We start from the raw sequence: 9351 nt of genomic DNA on the forward strand, positions 1-9351 counted from the left end.
TAGAACAAGAAGTATCACAAACAGGTTTAGAAAATTTATTTTTCAAAGGAAAAACATTTTCAAAGAAAGTTGCATCTCTAGATTTTCCATCTACCATTTGAAACTCAATAATTTTTTCAAAAGAGTATCGACTTAAACCTTTTTCAGCAAATCCATATTTCAATTCAAGTGTTTCCCATAACTTAACATAAGTTTTAGTATGACAAAAAATCTTATAAATGTTATCATCCAAAGCACTTAAAATGCGTTCATGACATAAAATATCTTTATCAGAAACATCATGCTTAGTGGTGGAAGATTTTGTAACATCAGTTTGAACTATATCAATAGAGGAAGTTGAAGTTTTTATTTCTTTTTTAGAAACCACATAGTATAAATCCAATTCAGTAGTCCAAAATTTCATTTGTTGCTACCAACAGAAAAAAATTTCACCCGTAAATTTTTTAGACTTACTAGAAAGGGACCTAATCATGTTCATGACAAGCATTTTGATAAAACAAAATGTTACTACAGAAAAAACTATGTAAGAAGGAGGTAGATATTTCTCTTTAAGACTATTAGAAAATAAAATAAATGAAAAGAAGATGCAAAACCTCAAACTAAATAGAAGAACAACAGTAGCAATACAATTTCAGAATATGATTGAACATATAACGACCACAAATGAAAATAATTTTAAAGGAGAAATTTTAAATAGCTTAGGTTGAAGTGCACAAACGATATCCTTAGATAGAAAACGTATGCACCTGATAGGAAAATTTGATTGTGTTCCTCTTCCAAAATATAACAACCCGTTAGTTTCAATGATATACAGCGAAAGGATTCTCAAACCTTATCAATGTTCCTTCTCTAAGAAATTAATTTTCTATAAGAATAGGAAGAAAAGAAATTTAGAGAAAAATACAAAAAAAGTTTTTCAATTTGTGTTAGTTGGCTAAATAAAGGGAAAGATACATATAGACAGAGACCTCCTTGTACAAGACAAATCATATAAGATAGAAATTTTAATTTTACGTAATAAATTCTAAAATAAATATATTATTTTATAAAAATAAAATTAATATAAGTAATATATTTTTATAAATTTTAAAAGAAATATTTACCATCGTTAACACCATCAATCTATTCTCATTCTTTCCGTCACATCTTACACCAATTTTGCAAATGACAATCGCAGCAGAACAAAAAAATATACCATTGCTGCAATTCTGCATCTTTTTTCTTTCACTGCCGCCATGATGAAGAGGATGACGGAGAGTCTACTGACTTGCTCAATTTGCAAGACAGGTTGTATTGTGCTACAATATTATGGTGAACATTAAGACTTCATCGTTGTTTTACGGAGAACCGAATGTCGCTCATGACTTTGTGGCTGTGGCGAAATGCCATCTTTTGCTTACCCAAATGCCTCTCCAACCAAAAGTCCAAAACCAACCACCCCTTTTTTTTGTCTTTCCTATAAAACAACATTCCTTGGAGGCACATAGACCTTGTGCACACATTAGAGACCTCTTTTTTTTTCTTTCCTATAAGATAATATGCTGATTAAAAAATAGTGTGGTGCTTACCTTGTTAAGTTTCCAAATTAAAACGGTTGATTGTTGAAGAATGACGCAATGGTAGGGTGCGCGGATGATGGTACCTCCCTTGGTGTGGATCATGGTGGCGCCCTCAGGGATGCAACGGGGATGTGTTTAACGTTGTCGGCAGGAGTGATCATAGTGCAGGCTTGTCACCAAGTGAGGCAAAATGTGGGAGAGAATATCAAAATAAATGTCCTTGACGGTGTTAAGGGGGTGTTTGTTGACGAGGAAAAATTAGTACATGTGTCAAAATATCATTGGTCAACAGTAAAAACAGTACCTTATGCAAGTTTTGTCCTAAATATAATATTTGGTAATATATATATATATATATATATATATATTATATATTTTTTAATCAGCATATTATCTTATATAATAATAATAATAATAATAACACATAAATTTAAATTAATTATTAATTAAAATATTAAAATAAATTATTATTATTTGTTTATAATTATAAGAAAAGTAACTACATAAATAAAATATAATTTGGTTAATTTTTTTTATAACTTTCATAGTTTATAAAAAAATAAATTAAAATTTTAAAAAATTATAAGTAATTTTAATGAAACAATATTTTTAAATTTGAGAACTTAAAGCTTGTTATGTTCTTGTCATATCATACATGTTATCCTACTTGCATATCCTATCCCATTGGATAGGAGTAAAGTTTAAATCACTTTCCGGTAATTAAAAATAATTTTTCCTGTTTTCAAATTATAATTATAATAATAGTAATTGTAATAATTATAATGATTGTTAGGATTGGTTGATAGCAATATAGTTTTTAATAGTTATAATTCTAATTTACCAGAATTACTAGACAATATTCACCTCACTATTTCCCTATTTAAATCCCTTGTGATTTGATTTCTGCTATTAGGAAGAAACACTAGATTTTTTTTTTTAAGATTGTGGTGAGTGGTTGATGTAGATAATTGATACCAATAAAAATCTTTTACTATGTCAAGTTTTGTTCTGTTATCCTTTTATTCGTTGGGTTTTTTTATTTTGTTTAATTTATTGTCTTGTTCTAACTAAAAAAAACTCTTTTCTTTTGAGTCTTTGCTTGTAGGGTGGACCTTTTGAAGAACTGAGTCCATGGAAGATTTTTGGAATAGTATGCTCACACAATAGAGGCATATTGGCAATTAACTAGAAATGTCGTCTAAGCATCTTGAAATCATGGAATGAGGGGTCAGTTACCCACAACCTATCAGTTATGATTTCTATGGAGGAGAACATTTAAATGATGATTATCATCTATACTCCATGGAAAATTATTGGCGGCAGCAATGGTCATACCCTCATAATCAACATGAAGAAGAAAGACTCTCTAATCTTGAGAATGTGCTGATGTAGTTCATGAAAACTAACCTAGCTAGCATCGAAGCCAATAAAAAGTCAATTCATAATCTTGAAATTCAACTTGAGAAGCTAGCAAAAGAAATTGCTAAAATAAGGGAAGAAAATTCAAAAGAGGTCAATGCACATACATAGAGTCTCAAAGATGAGCATGATTCATGAGAAAATGATGAAGACTAGGTAGAGAAAGATGATGAGAGATCACAAAAACAATGGGAGATGTGCTCACAAGTAAAAATTCAACAAGAAAACCTCCCTCAAGTCAGTACCCCTCTCCACCAATTTACCTTGTTCACCAACACTTCCTCCCTTATGGTTTAGAAGCCACTTCATGGATACATGATGTTCATGGGGTTTCTATCGAAGAAGAGAAAGGAAAAGGAGGATGCTTTCTTCCTAACTTATTTGTCACCTTAAGCAACAATAAGTGTCAAGCTAATTACGTTAAAAGAGCGCTTTCTGGGAGGCAAGCCAAAACTATTCTCTTTCACTTTTACTTTTTCATTTTTCCTATAGCCCTCTTTATTTTTATTCCCATCATCTTTCCACCAATCAACTTTTCTTTTTATTCCATCACCCATCCACCAATTAGAATCTTTGCACCTGTTCCCCTTACTTTATGTCTCTCACACACTATCTCCACTTTTACTCCCCACATATTTATACTTTTCTCTCCCCATTATTCTTCTACTCAATGTCATTTGCACCTTTATTCTTCCAATTATTCCCACCCCTTTTTAATTTTCCAACCCAATTATTCTTTTGTGCACCCCTATCTTCATCTTTCAACTCATACAACATCAATAGGAGTGTGACCCATACTTCCTACCCTACACCACTCCACTACAAGAACATCACCATCACCTCCTTCATTCTCTCCTTCTTTTGTCCATACATGAGTGTCATTGTTATCCTTACTACCATTTTTGCTGCATGTTTGGGGTGTTGTTGTGGGTTTGGGTTTTTCTTGTTATTCTGGGGATGTGTACAATTTGTATGTTTTGTGGTTCAATTGGATTTTGATTTTTCTTTAATTTCCATTTGGGGCTTTACTGTTTTCACCTCCAAGCTTCATCTTTTGATGTAAAAGGTTACTATCTTTCTAGATGTTGCTTGTTTGGTTGAAAATTTTCTGTTGAACACAAAGGTACACCATTTTTTTTTAATGAAAAACCTTCTTTAAATTCTAGTTTTATGGTTTAAGAAATAAACATGTATTCTATTTTTTCCCTTTATCTTCTTTCTTTTTCTTTATCACACATGTTTTCTATGATATGGATCTGGAACCACTTTGTTTTTAATGTTCATGAAACCACCTTCACTTGTTGGGAACAAATCAAATTGGATTTTTGTAAATTGCATGCTCAACAATTTTAGTTGAGCCACCTCTGTTGGCCAAGCCAAAAGCACTACACATATAAGGGTTTATTTTCTTATTGTTACACGTGTTGGTATTTAAACACCTTTTCTAGTTGTGGTCTCAGTTATCATTGATTTGCATTGTTGATTTCTTATGTTGTTTTCTTTTATCTATTGTTATTTGCACGTGTTTCCTTTTTATTCTAGGAATTTTTGTTTTATTAACCTTTTGTCAAATCTATTTTGTTATTAATGGTTTTGTGTTGTAGCATGGCACCTCCAACACAAAAGAAATTTGTTGAAATCTATGTTTCCCTAGCCAAGAAGCAAGGTGTTACTAAGAGCGATATGGCATCTTAGGCTCCTCTTAACCCTCAAGAGAATGATAAAGTTGATGAGATCCCTCCACTGCCACCTCAACCACCTAATCCAATTTTTGAACCCTTCCAAAAGGCAGAATGCTGCATTTCACCAATCCCGATAGAGCTTGAATGAGTCTATCTATCACTCTTCTGGAACCTTGTAGCCCCTAAAGCACCTAGACCATTTCATTGACCCACTCCTTTAGAGTTGATGTTGTAGTTGTGTGGCCTAGGGACCAGCCCATCTTAATAAGGGGTGTTGGTGGCCCAGGTGGTGTTGTTGATGTTAGAAGTCACTGACCAATTATTGATCAAGATGAGAAAATTTTAGGTGAAGAAGGAAGCACAGAGGTGGAGGATGAGGGTGACAACTCTAGGAAGATAATGATGCTTAGTGAGTTTGTTTGTTTTATCACCATTTCACCTAGGACCATTTTAATTTTTTTTGTCATTTACTGCATTTAGTACTTTTAAATTCAATTCAATTTGCATGGTTTGATTTAGTTTAATTTTGATGTTTTGTGTTTGCATGATCGTAAAAAAACTTCATTGTGCGTGATCTTAAGCATGCTTCTTGTGCTTTTGAAATAAAATTTGCATTTTTAAAACCATGATTTGAATGGATTTTTGTGGTTGCAAGTGGTGTTGCCATAACTTGGATGCGTTTGTATTTTGAGAAAAATTCAAGTATGAAATGACTTTGATGGCTTATTTTAGAATGTTTGAAAGTATACTTTGTGAGTAGTGTGTTTGCTTAATCAATGATGAGTGCCACCTTTGGGGAACACTTGGTTTTGAACAATTCTCTTGTAATGATTTGTGTGTACTAATAAAGAAATGATCAAGGCAAATTTTTATTTGTTGATTGTGAAACCTATAGCCAAAAAGCCAATCCTTTTATTGTTATCCTTTTGTGCACCCCATTTGAGCCTGTAATAGAATTTATTTCTTTGATGATAACCCAAAAGAGCCTAAAAGAAAAACAATAGACTTTCCTTGCAATAGGATAGGAGAGCAATTGTATGTATTGGGTTGAAAGTAAGTTTGGGGAAGTGTTTGCACATATGGATCAATGTGGGAACAATTGTGGGATCACTTTCATGTAAATAAGAATGTGACATACCTGTGTTGTTTGAATTTTTGTAAATTTCAAGTTTTCTAATGAAAAACCTAAAAACAAAAGGAAAAAAGAAGATTACAGAAACAAAAATAAATAAAGTTGTGATACTTGTTACTTTGTGGCGTGAAACCGACCTTGAATGGGAAAATAAGAGGGTTTGAGATCTTGTGAGTGTTGAGAATAAAAGAGACTGTGTGAATTATGAAAAATATATTGATTGCTTTCTTTATCTCATGGTCTTTGATTAACTAGAATAACCAAATTCCTTTCAAGCCAAGCCACTTTACAAGCCTTGATCAAGTCCTTGTGATCTTAATGTGTGTGCATGGATTTCATTGCATTTGAGAGGGAAAGCAAAACTGGTTTGTGTTTCCATTGCGTGATGATTGTGAGATATTTCAGCACCTAAAGCAATTGGTGCTTGAGTGAGACACTTGAGTGAAGAGAGTAAAAAAATCTTGAGTTTTGTCAAATAAGGATTGTTATGCTTGTTTTCTTTCTTGAAATTAGGCAATTGCATCCTTGCTAATTGCTATGATCTTGTTTGGAAGCTCCACGTTGAAATATGAATGATTGATTTGATCTTTCCAATGTTTTAATGAAAACATGTGTTGGATTTGTTAGGATGGGATTGATCTTAGTCCATGTTTGTCATTATAGTGTTTGTTATTCTCATTTTAGTAGTTGTTAGTTTGTATCTCTTGCTTGAGGACAAGCAAAAATCCAAGTTTGGGGAGTTGATAAGTGCTAAAATTTCCAACTTATCAAGTAGTTTTTGAGGCAATTATCTCACTCTTTTCCTTATGTAGAGGGATGTTTTAACTCAATTTGTTTTAGTTTCATTAGTAGTTAAGTTTTATTTTAATAGATTAGTTTCTAGGTTACATTGTAGTAATTTGCCCCATTTTTTGTAAGAAAAAAAATAAAGATGAAGAACATATTATGGAGTTGGAAATTGCAGTATTGAAGCTTCAGAGGATCATCTAAGGCAACAATTTGTTAAAGTAGCAGAATATGCTAAATGGCTAAGCCAGAATCTTTGGTTAGGCCAAGCGTCACTTAAGATAGAAACTAATATGCTTGACTATATAAAGGGTTGACCCTCATTTGTGAAATATTTTGGATCATTTTATAGAGGGCATGGATCTAGACAACTCTTAGGAGTAAAGGATCTCCTCCTTGCTCCATGGGAGCCTTTTCTTCCATCTTGTTCCTTCTTCCATGTATTTGATGCTACCCATGCCTATGGGTAGCTAATTTTTCCATTGTTAGGGTTAGATATGTAACCATACTTGAACTTCTTTGTATCTTTTGATATTGTCATATATATTTTGTATAGTTGTCTTCATTTTAGTATCTTGTTTCTTTGTTTAATGCTTATTGTGGCTTGACGGGAGTGTTCTTTGGTTTTGCTAGTTTTGTTGGTTTTGTTAATTTGTTAGTTGTGTTAATTTGTTAATGTTGTTAGTTTCGTCGGATTTTCAGTTTAATATTTTGGGTCAATTTCATGTGCACGTACGACTTTGCATGTTTTTCTTTGAATTACAGGATATGTTCAAGAAATGGGTAATTGTTTTGAAAATAAAAGTTCTTGACATTTTGTGACTTGAAATCCTTGATTCTTCTCTACATGTCATGATAGTTTTGAAAGCTCAATTTGAAAGTGATGATTTTACCTTTGTGAGAATTTGAGCCATCCATCATTATAATCATTTGGTGTGTTTTGCCCCATTGATTGCTTGCACAATAGCCTTGGCTTGATTCTTGTTGATGCGTCCTAATTCACATGCATATTTGGAAATGATTAAGGCAATGTTGTTCTTATAAGCTTCTAGCCAAATGGACTTACCTTGAATTAATTCCTTTGATAGCCCTTTTGAGCCTTGTTTCCCTTTCCTTGTTTTGAAGCTCACTACAAGCCTTAAGTGAAAAACCATGATATTACCATATCCTTAAGGAATTTTGGAGCTTTGGAATTGTTTTGGGAATAAGTGTGGGGGGTTTTTGTTTCATTGGACAACTTGTTTTGTTGGCTATGCTTCATGATGTATTTTGGGCCATACTTGATGTACATTGTATATTGGTTAAATATTGGACATGCTGAATGAAATGTTGTTTCTCAAAGGCTAAAGAGTAAAAAAAAAAAAAAAAAAAATTCGAAAAAAAAAAATCGAAAAAAAAAGAAAAAGAAAAGCAATAAAGTTGAGTGAATAAGATCTTAAATGGCACAAGAATGATGAAACTCTTGGTTCTACTCTTCATGTTTAATTTTTATCTTTACTACTTTTTATTTTTTTAATATGCACTTATTCCCCTTTGCTCCTCTATTCCTTTGGGATTTAGCCACTTATTCCATATTTCTCCATACCTTGTCCTTGGTCCCATTACAACCTTAAAAGACCTTTTGATCCTCATGTGCTTGTGTTTATGGGTTGATTGTCAATTTTAGAATCTTGCCAAGTTTATGTGGTGTTTGCTTTCATGGGTGCTTTGAGGGTAAATAGTAGCTTAGACACTTGAGAGATAGAGTGTATATCTTGTGAAGCTTTATCACTTTTCATTCTTGAGCTGATTAACTATTTTGCCATGATTGGGTTGCTTGGATGATTTTCATGAATGTCTTGACTTTTTGGATCTCCTTATGTTAGATGTTACCCATTCCTTTCATTCCTTGATGTTCATTGAGAAATATGTGAATGTTTTTGTTTGTCTCCCTTTCATATCCTTGGATTTTGTTCTTTGTTTCATTTTGCCCAGGAGTGCAAAAGGCTAAGTATGGGGGGTTTTGATGTGCCATCATTTTCTTCTATTTTCTAAACCCTTTTTGCACCATTTTAATTATTGATTGGTCTTAATTGTCAATTAATTAGGCAGTTTTATTATTTGGGCTCATTTAGCTAATTTTATGTTTTTAATCTAATTTCAGGAATTAATGAAACATTGGGCTTAATCCGGATTTTGGTTGTGGACTTGAAGAGGGCAAATAAAGCAGCGCTTACCTTAGTTAATTTCTAATTAGGAAATTTCGCAATTTTATTTTATGTTGTTCAGTGTTTATTTCGTTTTGGGCCAGAGTATTGTAATAGGGCCCAGTGACTCTGAGTGACTCTTTTTAAATAGCTGCCTTGGGATTCGTGCAGGGCATTCTATTCTACTATGCTATTTTCATTATTCAGAGCTTTGGTTTTAGGTTTTCACGTTTTTCTGTGCCCTTGTTACAGTTTTCGTTCTTAATGCAAATTTCCGTTTTCTGCTTCTAATTACGAGTTCATTCTTGCTTCTTCTTCTACTTTCATTTACGTTTCTGTTCATTTACGTTTCTGTTCATTTATGTTCTTGTTCATTTACGTTTCTGCTTCATGTTTCATTTGTGTTTTCTGTTTGAATCCATGGAAGGCTAGAATTTCTGGTGTAGTAACTTTTAGAGGACGAAGCCCCCCTCCCCCTCCTCCCCCCCCTCTCCCCGCCCCCCCTCCCTCCCCCCTCCCCCCCCCCCTCCCCTCCCTCCCCCTCCCCCCTCCCCCCCCCCCCCCTCCCCCCCCCCCCCCCCCCCCCC

Source organism: Glycine max, chromosome 13 (assembly GCF_000004515.6).
Source record: "Glycine max cultivar Williams 82 chromosome 13, Glycine_max_v4.0, whole genome shotgun sequence".
Lineage (NCBI taxonomy): Eukaryota > Viridiplantae > Streptophyta > Magnoliopsida > Fabales > Fabaceae > Glycine > Glycine max.